The sequence below is a fragment of the Pseudorasbora parva genome, chromosome 5 (assembly GCF_024679245.1).
Source record: "Pseudorasbora parva isolate DD20220531a chromosome 5, ASM2467924v1, whole genome shotgun sequence".
In the NCBI taxonomy this organism is placed as follows: Eukaryota; Metazoa; Chordata; class Actinopteri; order Cypriniformes; family Gobionidae; genus Pseudorasbora; species Pseudorasbora parva.
In genome coordinates, this window is record NC_090176.1 from 48873526 (window position 1) to 48889896 (window position 16371).

Here is a 16371-nt window from a genome sequence, read left to right on the forward strand (position 1 = left end):
CGAAATGCCATTGTTTTGCCTTTATGAGTCATTTTATTTACAACTGAGTCCCGAGGACATAGCATAATAGCCTAGCCTATATTAATAAAATATTTTTAATTAGTTTGTTATGCTCTAAACAATGTCAAAGGACAAAATACTAAATTCGTAAGACTTTTTTCATGGGTCTTTTGAGGTTAATGGAAAAAAATAGCTCATAAAATGATTATAAATATTGCATTGTTTCATAAAATACCCTCATTATTCGAAGTAATAAAGAAAAAATAGTCTTGAACAAAAATATGATACAATGATTTTCCACAAAAAAAGGGGGAGGGGGGGGGGAGGGGGGGAGAGAGAGAAGTTTCAAGGCTTCGTGTTAGGTACATTTCAATGCTTATGACCCAAAAATGAAAGTGCACGGAAATTAATTTTGTGATCGTAGAGGTATCGGTTACATGCACATGTAAGTGAAAATGAAACAAATGATGCACTGAATATGTTGAGAATAAGCTCTTTGGTGACGTCACGCCGCTTCCTTCAAGTGCAAACGAACTGAAGCTCCACTCTGCCGTTGAAGATTCACACGCGCTCTGAAGTCACACGGGCTGGGATACAGCTCCTCACGGCACAACCGGACTCTAGGAAACCGCTAGGAAATTATCCGTTGCGACATTATCTCGTCCCTGGATGCTCTGTATCAACGTAAAAGAAAACGGTAAGTGATTTTTTTCATAAATCTGGCGGAGACCGCGTCCTTCTGTAACGCTGCGCGCTCATCGGTTTGTGTAGAGTTGCTGCTGCTGTTGTTTGCTCACTGAAGCAGATTGATAAGTCACAAACTCACCGAAAGATGTGTTATTAGGCATAATCTGTTCTTAAACTAATCGAGTAGTCACATTTTCAAAGAGTGTACGTTATGAAGCCTGTCAAAATATTTAAAATCCAAACGGTTTTCCATCTTTAAACCGTACGTGCGTAAAGTAGTTTGGCGTATGACAGGCACGTCAAGTGCTCCGAGCTCCTTTGTTTACACTAGCATTATCTTGTTAATGGCTAGTTTACATGTCACTGAGGTTTTTCTCATTCAAAACCAAGTTTTTTATGTTGAAGTCTACATATGCTGTGAGGGAAAGTGTACAGTTCTGTCCACCGTTTCCTTTTCTTCACTGGTTTATTTCAGCGATCTTTTTGCACGACAGATGGATTTGAGTGCAAACGTTACGTCTTTAAAATAAAATAATGAGCTTTAAGATTAATTTCTTTAAACCATCATGATCTTGATGTCAACTGAAGTTAGTGGTAGAGGAGAGAAACATGAAATCGTGTCGTTTTTTCTTAGTATTTAGCTTTGCTTTCAGCCAAAAAATGTTTCTTAGTACTATATCTTTCTAACGTTAGCCTTTATCATTCAATACAAGTCTTTGCAATAGATATTGGTTTACAAAGCAGCTTTACAGATTGCATCTTATGTCGACTGCAAGAAGAGGTTTGATGTTACATATGTTGTTCCTTAATGACTGTCCTCTTTGGATGCCATTTTGTTTATTTACTATTAGATACATAGTTGATAAAGGTGGTGATGCACAAATTCTTGATATTTGTATCTTAATGCACTAAATGGATACCTGTATCTCTTAAAATGTATGGGGGGGGGGGGGGGGGTCATCTTATCTTATCCTATTCTTATTTGTAATTTTATAAGTCTTTTGTGATTTAATGAGTCATGCATCCAAAGGGTTAAAATGTCCATATTTAAAAAGAAAGTGGCGTTTAATGTAACCTGAACAGGTTTAGAAAGTTTTTTTGTGATGTGTTGCTTGCTTGTGGGGAAAGGATGTTGAGATCTATGGGATGTTGAAACGAGTTGGCATAGCTTGATCTGTTTGACTTTTGAAGAAGTCGGGAGTTAACATGTCTCCACTTTTTAAATCCTTTAAGATATTGTAATGTCCACTTGATTTCTTGAACATATGTTTGCTTGTTTAGGATTTGTCCAGTGAGATATGGCACATGATGAGACCTTGAGTCCTCAAGGGGTGACGTGCTCACAAGCCAAAGATGCGATTGTCGTCATTGGCTATAGAGATAAAAGTGGGTGTTTTGTTGTATAATAAATAAATAATAATAATTGAGAATTGCCTGTCTGCATGGAAAAATATGCTGAATTGTCATGAAAATGTCAAAACCCTTTCCCCCCTCTCTCTATTCATCACTTAAACCAGTTTGTGCAATTCACCCAATGGGTTTCCCTCCTTCTCCATTTGTCTTTGCCATTTTTTTTGTGTGCAAATGCTCCACTCTTTTGGGTGACACCAGCTGAACTGAAGACGCCAGAGATCCGAGCGTCTTCCTAACAGCATGACATTGTGCTGTAAGCCACGAGAGATCCGTGAAATGAGCTTAAATCTCGCCGCATTTGAGCTCTCTATACCAGCTGTGAATGAAGTCTCAGCAACGTACTGCTGCATAAGACCTGCTTCAAAAACTGAAGCTTCTTGAAGAACATCTAAAATGCATAGGGATTTGAATCTATGAGTTGAACTAGAATGCATCCCCAATGTTGGAAAAGCTTGTTACTGGAAAAGAAACCAGCTGTCACACTTTTGATATGGATATTTAAGTTATTGTTAGGATTAGATTTAGGCTACGTTCACACTGCAAGCCTTAGGCGGTGTGACCACCAAAGCATTTTTAGCCAGCAGAAAACACCTAGCTGTGAGCGATTTGGCAGGTCAGCGTTAGGATGGTTTGCTTGCTATGATGCGGAATATCTGCGGAAGGGTTACAAGTATTTAATTTCACAGATAGTTTGTTTCTGTATTGATTCTTCATTAAAACAAATTATACAAAAGTATTTGCTCTGGTTCTTGTTTTAAGTTATTTTGTTCCGTTCTTATTATTAGTGATGCACGATATATCAGCCACCATATCGGCCGATATATGTTAATTTTTAAAGTTATCGTTATTGGCCCAATAAGAAAAATTTGGCCGATTTATTAAAGCCAATAAATTATTTCCATCAGCTGAGACAATTCAGATGCACACTGTTTACCATGATGCTTAAAATATGATTGAAATCACTTCAAAAAGGAAAATACAGTTCAGTGCAATGTGCAGTGTCTGTAGACTACATAAAATTATAATTGTGTGTTTGGGACATGGCCTTTAATGGTAAGACTTTAGTTTTTTTTTTTAATTAAGGCTCGCAAAATTTTTATAATTTTATTATCGGCTATCAAATATAAAGAGTTAAGAAACGGCCAACATTTTCATATTGGTGCATCCATTATGCTTCTTGTTGTCATTTGTCTACGTTGTACAAGCAGAATGTGGTGGTTGGTCGGTGTTGTATTTGTCCCGCCCCTCCTCCACTGTGATTGGACGGCTGGGTAAAAATTGACCTTGATGCGTGCTGTGTTTTACCCAAAGTAAAAAAATTCTTCAGAGGGAAATAGACGCTCAGCGCCTCGTTACGCTCCTGGTGTTAAAAAAGGAGCGCTAACCATTTGTGGGTGGTGTGGTGGTGGTGGTGATGGTGGTGGTGGGGGGGGGGGGGGGGGAATGAACAGACCATGGTGCTGAACTGACCCTTGTGCGCAAAATAACAATTAAAAGACGTCACGCTGTCATACGGACGTAAACACGGAGGACATTAAAGTAAGCGATTGTAAGGCAAGGCAAGGCAAGGCAAGTTTATTTGTATAGCACATTTCATACCCAATGGCAATTCAAAGTGCTTTACATAGAAATTAATTAAAACAGTGGTAACAAATGCATGAGAAAAAAAAGAATACCATATGGATGAATAAAGAATTAAAAACAAGCATAGTTAAAACAGTCGTAAAGATATAGTAATTAAAAAATAATCATAATAATAATAAAATAAATAAATAAATAAATAAAAAAATAAAAAAAAAAGATAAAATAAAATAAAATGGTCAGATCCACAATAATGGTCTGATATAAAAATAAACATTCTTCAGTTTACTGCCTACATACATGTACCATCTTAATTAGAACACCTCTCATTCATTTCTTTCTCAAACACGTTCATAACATCCATTTTAATCACTATTCCCTGATTTTTACTCAGAAACCTTCTTGTTAAAACCCTTACTCACTCATCATACCCTCCACAGATTTACACATACTCAAACCTTATTGTCAAACTTACTATTTCCATCAAACCCAGTTTTCACTCGTCATATTCAACTCAAAAGAACATATAAAATAAACAATAACCAGAGATAAGAACAAAGGTAAACTAAAACAATTATAAAAAGAATAAAGAGATAAGATAGGGTGCAATCAGTCGGACATACAGTGCTCAGAGCTCATTCAGTAAATGCACAGCTTTTCTGTGTAGATTGTAGGGTTATTCATAGTGTGATCTGCCAGCGAATTTATGTGCTGGCATAAAGAGAGCAGAGTTTTGATTCTGCATAGAAAATAATAAACAAATTAAAACCGATAAAAAAAGTGGAACAAAGATACAAATAAAATAAGCAGTGCTTTTCCCCCTGGTAAATCTAACTGTATTCATGTACAAACATTGAATAATCAAATGAAAATAACACTGCATAGTAGGGGTTGCACCGACTAATCGACCATAATGCTCTGTCATGACGCTTTAAGCTTGACGTCGACTAGTCGCTGGCCTATAGAGGGCGCAACAGGATAAACAATTCCTGACACGCAGGTTGTGTTTTGAACAGTTAAAAATGACAAATAAATGCATGCTCCGTGAGCTCTCCACAAGACATGTTTGATTATACCATCTGGATGTTCAAAATTGATCGTGAGAATGCAGGCTTATTGTACACGTAAGTTAATCATCGCACTAATCTGCGTGCTGCATTGCAACACACACACACACACATTGCCTGATCACGCGGAGATCGCGCGCGCCTCACAAAACCATTCAGTAGCGCAGAAATGTATTGTCAACACTGTTCTGTGATTTATCAATAAAATAGCTTCGAAACTGAAAAGATCTAGCATATATTTCTTGATAACTTAAACTCACAGCTTCACTATTAGTAGAGAGACGCTGGCAGGTCGAATTAATTCACACACAATCACTTACTAATGCATTCATATACATGTAATCTAGAGCTGCAACTAACGATTATTTTTTCTGTCGGCTAATCTAACGATTATTTTTTCGATTAGTCGACTAATCTAACGATTAATTTTTTTACCCTTTGAAATTTTTCTAAATTCTGTGGCACCCCCTCGCATAAGTTACGCTAGAGGTGTAACAGTACAGACTGCTGACAGTTCACTTTGTATCACGGTTTTAGGTTCACGTTTCAGTACAGTTCGGTATTTGCTATGTTCAGGGGAAAAAGGACTACTGTCAAATGAAAATAAAGAAAATAAGAACAGATAACTTAAATAGAAGCAGCAGCACAAATAAATACTATTGAGCAAAGATGAGAATAAAATAAACAATGCTTTTCAGGATTTTCAGGTAGGTCTAACATTAGTTTTTAGGTAGAGAAATGGAATTAAGTAATCAAAAGTAAAATAACCACACATTTAACTGTTTAAAATTAAAAAATAATCCTTATTAAACTTACAAAAGCTATTCAGTCAGGAGCAGTGAGTGATGTCTTTATCTTTTGTTTGACATTAAACAGACAGCAGTGAATGCTACTGCCCCTTTAAGACCCACGCATAGTCGTCGTATTTTCTGTATAAAGTTCACTTAAGGCATAGAGTAGGCTATGACATTTTGACATACTTTTTGTGAGTTTGTCCGTTTAAGCACAGGATTTGAAAGATAACTCAATATTTGCGCGCTTTGGGACGAGTGCACAAAGAAAGATCTTCTCATTCGAGTCTCCTGGCTACACGGGGGGTGATGACGGTGAAAATGACTGCTCATATTCGGACGTACAGCATCAATCGCATGCGTTTTATAAAGTTTACAAAGAGAGACCGTTTTGCCCACGTTTTTCTTTTATTATCGCTGTTGTTGTAGTGTACCTGAGGAGTCAGCACGTGTATCCATCGACAGAAACATACATACAGCATTATTTTCAAGTTACAACCCATATTAAAGATGCGTCATCAGATGCGAGATGAACCGAAGTGTAAGTGCGTTCCCGCAACTTTTGCTCGGGATCCCGGTTGGGAAACACTGGTCTGTATTGATTGACACCGCGCTGGTTTGTTTAGAATTATATGAGCGCCGTGACCGCGCGCTGCCGCGTGAGGAAGGCTTGTCGCAACTCTGTTATTCAACTGCTCTGGTTTTAAAAGCTATGTCATACTAAATGCGCCAAAATGCAATAAAACTTGTTTTACGGTCGAATGCAACGCGTGTGTGTGAGTGAGTAAGAGACGCGCAAAAGGGCGGAGAGAGAATTTAAGGAAATGCAGCTAAACGAATATGCGTGCGTCTTTTAAATAGCGTAAAAATGAATGAATGACGAATGTGGCGGCCGTTATTGATTATGTGGCAGTCAGCCACAAATTAGTCTATGTGTGGGAAACACTGTTTGGCCTCTGTTTAAAGTATTCCCATACTTTTGATATGCGCGGTCTAGGTTTTTGTGATAGAACCAGGAGCAGAAGCCAACATTACGCGAGATGAACGTCTGACACTACGCGTCGACGCATTTCACGAATGTCGACGTATTTCCGTAGTCGACGTCATCGATGACGTCGACGCGTCGTTGCAGCACTAATGTAATCTTTATTGTGCTACTTTATCTGTATCTTATTCAGAACGAGCAGAAATCTGTGAGAAATATAACGACCATTAGACAAAAGAACTGATAAAAAAAGCTGTCATGTTGGATTAATAACCTTATGGGCAGCGCTGTGTCATATGCCATATCAGCTGTGCACAAGAAGACCCGTGTTCGCGTCTCAGCTCTAGGGTCAGGGTTTTTTTTTTTTTATGATGTCATCAGCAACTAGTCGACGTCGACTCGACTTTCATCACATAAATGTCGACTTAAATGGAAGTCGTTCAACCCCTACTGCATAGTCTTCACTGTATAAATTAAATACATAATACAATTTATATCTGATATAGCTACAAAAGTGAGTCTCTTTTTTTGTTTTTTGATTAACATTGGTGACACAAACAGCTGCATGTATATTAGGCTGCTGTCACTTTAAGACAAATGCATGGATCCAATATAATGATACGCATCTGTTTTTTTCTCAGTTGTTTACAACACATAACCAACAGCGTTATGAGGATGCTCACAGACTGGCATTTTGGCTTAATTTTGCGTGCACATGTCCGTTCAAGCTTAAAAAAAGGAAGAGAAAGAGAACTAAATTCAGTGTTAACGGGCTGTCTGTGCGGCTCTGTGGTGTGGAGTTTGTCTTTTTGCGCTTGATGTTTAAACTGACAGGACTTAAAAACACATGTATAAACTTTCACTCTATGATGGTTAACTTTTCAATTAATCCACAAATCACATACGATCCCTATACTTGACATCGCTCATCATGCGACGTGACTAACGCAGATGCGCACACCGCGATATTGATGCCTAAACTTTTGCTGCGTCCCAATTCGACTACTTGTTCTACAACTTAAAAGTATGTACTCAAGGAAAAAGTACATACTTTTGAGTGTGTAGCAGAAAAGTAGGCAAGCTTTGGGATACTACTTCATCATATTTAACGGACAGCTCTATCGCTTGATTACGTGCATCCTGCCACCGTTTTAACTGCCCTGTCAATGATCTTGTCACAGTTAAAATCCTCCACATTCAATGTCATTTAATTTCCCACCGTATTGGAGAGAAATGTTGAGAACGTTGATCTGCCAGTTGTTGGTCTTTCATGCGGAGACTCTCCTCATGCATTTGCAATTTGAATATAATGATGCATTTAAAAGGCTATGGCCAAACATATCATTACAAAAGTTCACAATGCTGCTCCAGGTGAAATATAATGTGGATAACACTGAATAAATATATTTTCGACAGGTTAGATAGTGATTATTATTCTCTCAAACCCCTTTATCTAAACCGCTCTGCTTAACCTTCGGTCTTGCACATCCACCATGTTTGTAGTTTTTAACACTTTTTATCAGCATGTGTAGTTCTAATCGAATCCTCATCCAGCACACAATGGGTTGTGGATAATATTAACCATTAGAGTGGGTATCGAGCTGCACTTTGTATTCTGACCGGAAATAGTAGACCATCCAGGTATCTTTGGAATACTCATTTCAACTACAATTTGGGACACTAATTCTGTTTTCAAATACTTAGGACGGATAGTATGCGGATTGGATGCACCATAAATACCATGATGCCCTAGTCACATCGCTGTCCTTCACTGACTACCTTTTGAATTTGTAATGAATGTTGATCGTGAGAGCCGCATGAATTCTGATATGACTGTTCAGACTGAGGTCGCATTGCAAAACATCTGACATGTATCGGATTTAGGACCACATATGGAAATGGCACAAATAAGAACTGAAAAGATTCCTGTGGTTTGTGTCGTTCACACTGTCATGAGAAGAAGAGAAATCAGATTTGGGCAAATAGGCTGAAAGTAGGCTTATTTATTCCCTAACACTGCATCAGAACAGCGTTTAGTGTTGGTTTTAAGTGCTTTAAAGCGCAGTTCTGCGTGGCTTTTCTTTGAGCTAATGCAGGGGAGCAGCTGTATTGCTGAGTGTCTGATGTTCTTCGGATCTCTACTGGGAATGCGCATCTCTTCTCGTCCTTGCTGATGCATCGACCACGCAGCAGCTGCCTGATTGTGTGGAGATGCTTGGAAACCATTAGTGGAAATGAATTGAAAGAAGCCAAAAGACCCTGCTCTTTTTTTCTCGTCCTTCTTAGACACACACACACACTCTGAGACATGGATTATACTAATACATTCTCTCAAACTCGCGTTTTGTAGTGCAAACAAATGCCTATTGTTAGTTTTTGTTGAGCTGCTGTTGAACACAAAAGCGGCCTGTGATGTACTCGTTGCATCTCAGCTGCTGGAAGAATCTACAGCTGTCAGGACTTGTTTTGTGGTTGTACCTTTTATTTTTGCCACTTGAAAGAAAAATACAGTTTCACAAACAAAGTCTCTGCTGAAACCAGTTTGGAGGCGTTGCTCATGCGTGGAGAAAAAAAAAACTCTTGAGGTTGTTATTTTGTGTATTTATATGAATGTAAGGAAATTATTTCAGCAACTGTAAATGTGATGCTTATGTGCAATTTATGTATCATGGGAGTTGCATGCATTTTCCTTGATCTTTTGATATAAAGAAACATTTGCATTAATGATGCACATTTGGGGTCCAGTCACACTGAGGTAAAGAGGAAGTAGTACAGATGCTATTATTCTAGAACTAACAATAACTGATGAAGTAACGATAAGATTAACGTGTGTCAGTCTGTATGCAATCTTTCCTGAAACCTTAGATGTTTTTTTTATTTATTTTGTTTTAAAAAAATGATCCCTCATAATTCAAGGTCACAATATAACCCCCCCAAAAAGGGTTTAAAAAAATAAGCCTTTTTGGGAGCTTTAATTTATTTATTATTGGCATTTAAACATGTTTTGCCCCAAATTCTCATTTCTGTAATGCTTCTGAACATTTTTTGTTGTTTTGTTGTTGTAATTCTTGAAAGTGGTTCTCGTTAGATTCTTTTACTGTATTAAAATTACTGAAAAGAAAATATATATTTAATGTAAATCAGTGAAGGCAGTACAACAGACAAGACATACAAGTGCTTTACAGTATTTTTCAAAATGATATTTAATACATTTATACATATAAAACACACAATATAAAATATGGTATTTAATTATATATTTATTTTTGATGAAATGGCATCTAGACATGTTCTTGATAGGTTTCGTGCGATTTCCCTCCAGACAACCTAATTGTGAATCTAATTAATATGTAAAGCACACACACATACGCCGATGGATTCTGCTTTTGAAATGCTTGACTTAAACAGCTGGAAGACCCAGAACGATGAGGGAAATTAGATTATACTGACAGTTCTGTGAATTCATCTGGCCAGAGTTTCAAAAAATAAAGCAGAGCTGCAGTCAGAAGGTCAACACAGATTTATTCAGAACTGTCATCCTTGAAAGTGCAACAACCACCCATGAATACAAACCACCCCGCATCATAGTCTGCTATTTAACGGGATGAAAAATAACACGGTGCCATTTGAATGTGGTGCATGTTATCAGGCTTCGCTCTCCCGGCAGGCAACAACATTAGCTCAAGGTTACAGTAATAGTGCTTGAAACAGCACTTTTAAATGCTAGCAGAATCACTGGACAGATTCTGATTATTCGAAATGTTACTCACATACTGCACACGCACACACACGCATTCATTTTGAATACAGAATGAACACGCTGCAGCTTGTGATCGCTGTGGACAAAGACTATTACCCTTCTGCAGTGTTTGTTTGTTTATCAGCTTTGTCTCAATACAGTGATAAAGCCAGGAGAGGCTGTACATTACAGTTATTACTGTTGATTTTCTGAAACTGTCTGGTTTATTGATAAAACAGCAGTATGATAAAAGACACCAATTTTCAATTAATAGTTACATTTATTAAAAAAAAAAAACTATTGGTTTTGGTGACTTTGGAAAGACAGGGATTCTTATAAAGTCAGTTCCTTTTTTGTTTAGTTTTTTTGCATTGTGGCAAACATTCACAGCGATTATCAAATCTTAAAGGCTCTCAATTTTATTAAATAAAATAATTTTTTAGAGTGAAGCGTGGCCTGGTGTTCCTTTATGTAAACTGCTAACAATAATAATAATAATATATTTCTATTATTTGGCCAAATTATTAGGGTTGCATGATATACGGGTACAAGACAGCACAATACTCTGCTATTAAAAACGGTACAATACAACATTTTATTAGTAAACCGGTACTTTAAAGGTCCCATGGCATGAATTTTTAATTTTATAAGTGTTTTCAGCATTAATATGAGCTCCTCTAGCATAAATGGTGTCCCCAAGTGGTTAGAAATATTGATTGGTGTAAACAGAGTTCTGTCTGTCCTTGAGAAAATGAGAGCTCAGACGAGCTGATCTTGAATTCTCCTGTTATAACGTAATCACAGGAAAGGTGTCCTCCCCTTCCTCTGCTTTGCCCACCCAGAGAATTAGTAGAGAAGGATTCAGTTTATCAGTGGATGTCAGCAGCACAGGCTTTACCATTCGGATTCAACAGCACCACCACAAACAGTGAGTAACAGTGTTCATTAATGCCTGATCTGGGATCAGTGAGTTCTGATGTGTAGCTAATCATTCAAGTTCACACAGACTTTCTTTCTAAATCGTTTAATACTGTCAGTCCCGCCGCTGACCGTCTTGATGCATCAGTGAATCAAGCCAGTGACTAAAACAATCACGTCATTTCTGTTAGCTGCATGAAACCAATCTGTTATTTAAATGATTAAACTACAGAGAGTGATCAAAGAGCTCTCTTTATAATGCTCGGATCTGCCAATCACACAGATATCTGGGTGCACACTTGTCCAAAATGCCGTTATTATGAATGACGGTGTTATGCTCAACAGAAGCTCTTACTGTATTCATGTCGATGTTGTTTTTGTTGTTAGTTGTGGTGAAAGTATTTTGTGAGAGAAATAACGTTGCAAAGTTCACTCGTGTTTATTCAGAGCTCTCAGATATAAACTAAATAAATTCACGCACGCACAGCGCTCTCAAGAATTCGGTACAGAAACAGAGCATTCATGCCAGAGGGCTAATATCAGTATAGAAAAAATGCCCTTTATTTCTAAATGATGGCATTTTTTGATGTAAAAACCATACTAACAATATAAGTACATCTTATACATAATCTGTGCAGATCACGGATTAAAGACCTCTAAGTGCATCAAAGAAACATGCATGCATGAGAAAATAAAGTGTGACGCGCAATAAACCTCAGAAAAGCGCGCACAGACAGAATGCCACCTTTCAGACAGCATGTGATCGCAAATTCAGTTCTTATTTATTGGTTATTTTGCTTGAATGGTCAAAAATATGTCCATGCATGTTAGGGCTGAACGATATATTGTTATCGTATCTATATCCAGATATGAACTTTCAAGGTATTACTATCGAAAAAAGCAACGATATAGACGATATAGATTTCCCCTCTCCGCGCTCGCCCTGCATACAACTCTGGCAGTCACAACAAACATCCGTTTTACGAGTGCCCTTGAATACACCGCTAAATCACACGTGGGACGTGGGAACTATATTGTGAGAGGGGGGGCCACATTTCCATGGTGACGCGTCATTGCTTGTCACGTGACACACCGTAGCAGCAACAGCGCTGAATGAATGATGATCTGCTTTTATGTCATTTTCCCTTTTTTATTCAGAATATTCACAAATGTGTTAGCTGTGGCATGAAATATCTGATATTCCGATTGTCAAATACATGCAAGTGGAAGAATTTTGTTGTTTAAACCCCTTTATAACGATGGCGTTTGTTGAGCTGTATGCGCGATGGACGCCGCCGTGTTAGTTTGTGCCGCAGACGCAGTTCAGAGAATCGGATTTACAACCTTTATGTTTACAACACGTGAATTCATCCATTTCTCCCGAAATACTATAAGTGGCTGATGAACTGGGAATAGAATAGAGTAAACATTAAAGTTACTTACACAATGTGTGTATCTGATATGAATAAAACGTGTCGAATTATAATGGAAAGGATTACTATTACCTCTTCCGTAGACATCAGTGTGTATTTTACAAACTCTAAATGTATTGTTTTTTTTGTACTTATGTGAGAAATGCTTGGTTTTCACCAAACACGTAGTCATATCGTATTGTATCGATATCGAGATATCTGGCATGAAAATCGAGATATGAAATTTTGTCCATATCGTTCAGCCCTAATGCATGTAATGGTGATAATTCCCCTAAACACATTAGAGTATGTCTTTAGTGAACGTAAACAGGTGAGAGAGAAATTGAATGTGTAGCATTATATTTGATGCGTGCAGGTCTTAAAGGGACAGCAGCCTAATACACCTTCTGCTAAGTAATTCATTTTAATCAAACAACAAAAGAAAATAGAAAATCAACTACAACTTGACTAAATATATTTAACTTTAATATATTTATTAAGAATCAATGTATAGTTTTAGATTGAAGACTATGCATCTTTTTTACATTTGATTAATTTATCATTTTACTGTTAAAAATGCCTGAAAAATTAAAAGCAATTAAAATCTTTGCTTAGTTTTTAATAACATAACTATATTAAAAATGTGATTACGCATATATTGTGAAATAATAAGATTTTGGTCATATCAGCCACCCATCCCATCCTCTTCAGAACTGAAAAGTTTTTTAATGTGATTAATAACACGGATAATGTGATTGTTGCAAACTGTGTTTGCTCTCTTTACCCATCACTCAGGTGGCCTCGACAAGTGAACAGTTCAAAATGGACCAGTTGGAAAATGATTTCAAAAATGTGATTGCAATTTTAAATGCATTTGAATTGCATATTTTAATTGCTTTTTAAATCGCAATCTTTATCTCAAAAAAAATCCCCAAATTGTGTGGTCTGTTTCAAATAAACCTGCCCTTAAAGAGCACATAGAAATGACAGTGATCGGATGCTTTTCATGTCTTTATGGGCAGTTTTTGGCCAGAATAAGTAGCAAACTGGACAGAATTTGCTAATAGTCTAAAAGTCTGTATGTGAGACTAGGTTCTGGCTGCTTGATTTTTGGAATAGACCTGTTATTTCACATCAGTGTTGTGCAAGCAATCGTTTTGTCGTGTACACAGGTCTTCTTGGAGGGGAAGTCCATGTGGATGTTTTTCTGTTTGGGAATGACTAATCGCCGTGGGTTTGAGAATGAGGTCATTAGATGAGTCTGAAGGGGGGATGTTCTTCCTGGCTAGAAAAAGGGGGAATATTGGGTGTGTTTTAAGCAAATGAACCACAGGGCCGTCAGTAATTAGGGCAGTTTTCTTGATGCGAGTTTCCGTCTGCTCTGCATCATCCATCTTTCATTTCTCTCTCGCTTTTCCACAATCTTCCACTCATTAATCAGGATGCTGGACTCCTGCAGGGGGATTCGGGAGGTCTGTCTTCTGCTGAGCCGTTTGGGGTCTGAAGACAGCAGTTAGACCCCCCCAATGCAGCAGGATAAATGTGACATGGCTTTGAATGCATAATTCAATATCTCCTCTTTGTTTCTGGGTAATGTTTTGGAAGATTGTAGACGTGACATGAGTCTTCTTGTGCGTTAAGTATGGTCTCAGCTCAGACAGCACACCCACGGACCGCCCATGATCCATCCGATCATGCGTAATGCACACAACTGGAAAGCGCTTGGTAAAACTGCTAGCTCAGATTGTCTGACAGACAGCAACTTTCAGGAACTTTTTCAGGAGGCTGTACGATTTTTTCATGAAAATCATGCTTTTTTTCTCACTCTGATAATTGTTTGCAATTTAAAATGAGATTAGGCCAGAATTTTGGGATGATATATCAATAATCAGATTTTTAGATTTATATACTGTAATAATAATAATACAAAATTCTTAATCACACAAAAAATGTATACAAATATATCAAATATATAAAAATTACTTTTTCAAATGCACGTTAGGTGACTCAAACTCAGAGCAGATGCAGAGATGGAGTTTGAGTGGAGCAGCATTTACAGTGAACCGAACCTTAAAACACAAGAGGTGGATAATGAGCTGTTTACGTGTAAGAATGCAGTGCCCCCCCCCCCCATGTTTAATTTCATTTAAATTGCATCCTGCATTTTTTTTTTGTACATTTTATTTAGGCAGATTTTTTTATAAACACAAGTGCACATAGTACAAACTAAAAAGGCAGCAATTTAGACAATTAAGGCACAGAAAAAAAAACACAGATACAGCCAGATACACTTACACATTGTATAGAAGGGAATGGTAAATGGACTGCATTTATATTATATATATATATAGACCCTATGGCCGTCCAAAGCGCTTTACATTTTGCCTCACATACACCAACGGTGATGTCTGCCATGTAAGGAGCCATCCAGCTCATCGGGAGCAGCTGGAGTTTGGAGTCTTGCTCATGGACACCTCGACACTTGGTCAGGTGGAACCGGGGATTGAACCACCAACCTTTCAGTTTGTAGACAACCTACATGAACCGCTGAGCCACTGCCGCCACAGAGAGAGTCAAGAAGGCCTGAGCTGGAGGGGAATGGCAAAGTCTCAATATGGATATTTTACCCAAAGATGAAAAAACGAAGAAAAGAAAAAAAGTGCATTGCATTTAAGTCCCAGATTGTGGACTGTCCTTCCTGATGTGTTCTATAAGCGGGCCCCAGATCTTCTTAAACTTATATTGAGAGTTAGAGAGAGAAAACCGAACTTCTTCAAGGTGTAAACAGGAAACGGTATCATTAAGCCATCTCTTAAAACAGCGAGGCTGACTTCCATTCCTTTTCCTGTTTTGCAATGGTCATACCAAACATAAGGGCTTGTTGTAAAGTGGATGGAAGAGCCAAAGACCCGTTGGAGCAGCCCAGGCATCCTGCATTTTGATTTTATTTCGGATGAATTGTATTTGTTAATCGTGTGCAGCCATCCCCGATTTAATGCTGTTAGTCACAGGTCTGTGATACATAAGTGTAACACTCTGTGATACGCTGAGCTGGAGTTATTAAAAGATGACTGCCAATGACTTATTTTACACTTATTTGTTCCCACATTTTCTTTCCGTCTGTCACTTAAGTATCTTGGATGTCCTTTGCTCAGGGAGGGACTGAGGCTTCCTGTGGAGTTAAGAGCTCGTGTTAAAATGCCAGTGCTTTTACCTCATGTTTGTCATAGGCTGTCATAATGCCTGGTGGGCAAAACAATGGAGAATTTAACCTCAAATTGGGATTTTAGTGAAGACATTTCACTCTAATAGAAATTCTTTTTAATAATTTATATTATAAAGTATATTATGCATTGTTTATATTAACTTGCATGATTATCTTGATAATTTTATATTGAATATACGTATCTGAATATTCATTTATTGAATTGGTTTAAAAAAGGTGATAAACTGAAGGAAAAAAAACCCTGCATACATATATTTTTCTGCTTTGTGATGATGACTCAAACGAGTTGTTTGAACTGATTCACAGAAAAACTTTCAGAGATGGTTTTAAAACATTTTAGCATTTTTATACTCAAATCACAAAATGTGAAAATAGTGTAATGAAAGTCTTTACGAAACTTAATGAATAAATTAAAATCACACAAAAATATTGTGATTATTTGTAATGTTATTATGCTATTGATTGATATTGCTCAGCACTCTGTGGAGCACACTATAGATCCTGTCAGATATTAATTTTAGAAATTAATGTTACTATAAGATTTCAGTGTTT

At 37.5% G+C, this 16371-nt stretch overlaps 1 protein-coding gene across 8 annotated transcripts in view; it reads left to right on the forward strand.

The window, feature by feature from the left end:
• Positions 1–541: 541 nt before the first annotated feature.
• Positions 542–16371, forward strand: part of LOC137075703 (bromodomain adjacent to zinc finger domain protein 2B) — a 107979-nt gene continuing 92149 nt past the window's right edge. For all 8 annotated transcript variants that reach the window (XM_067444603.1, XM_067444605.1, XM_067444604.1 and 5 more), the window contains exon 1: positions 542–697. The gene's annotated coding sequence lies outside the window, so the exon portion shown is untranslated. The remainder of the gene's footprint in view (positions 698–16371) is intronic.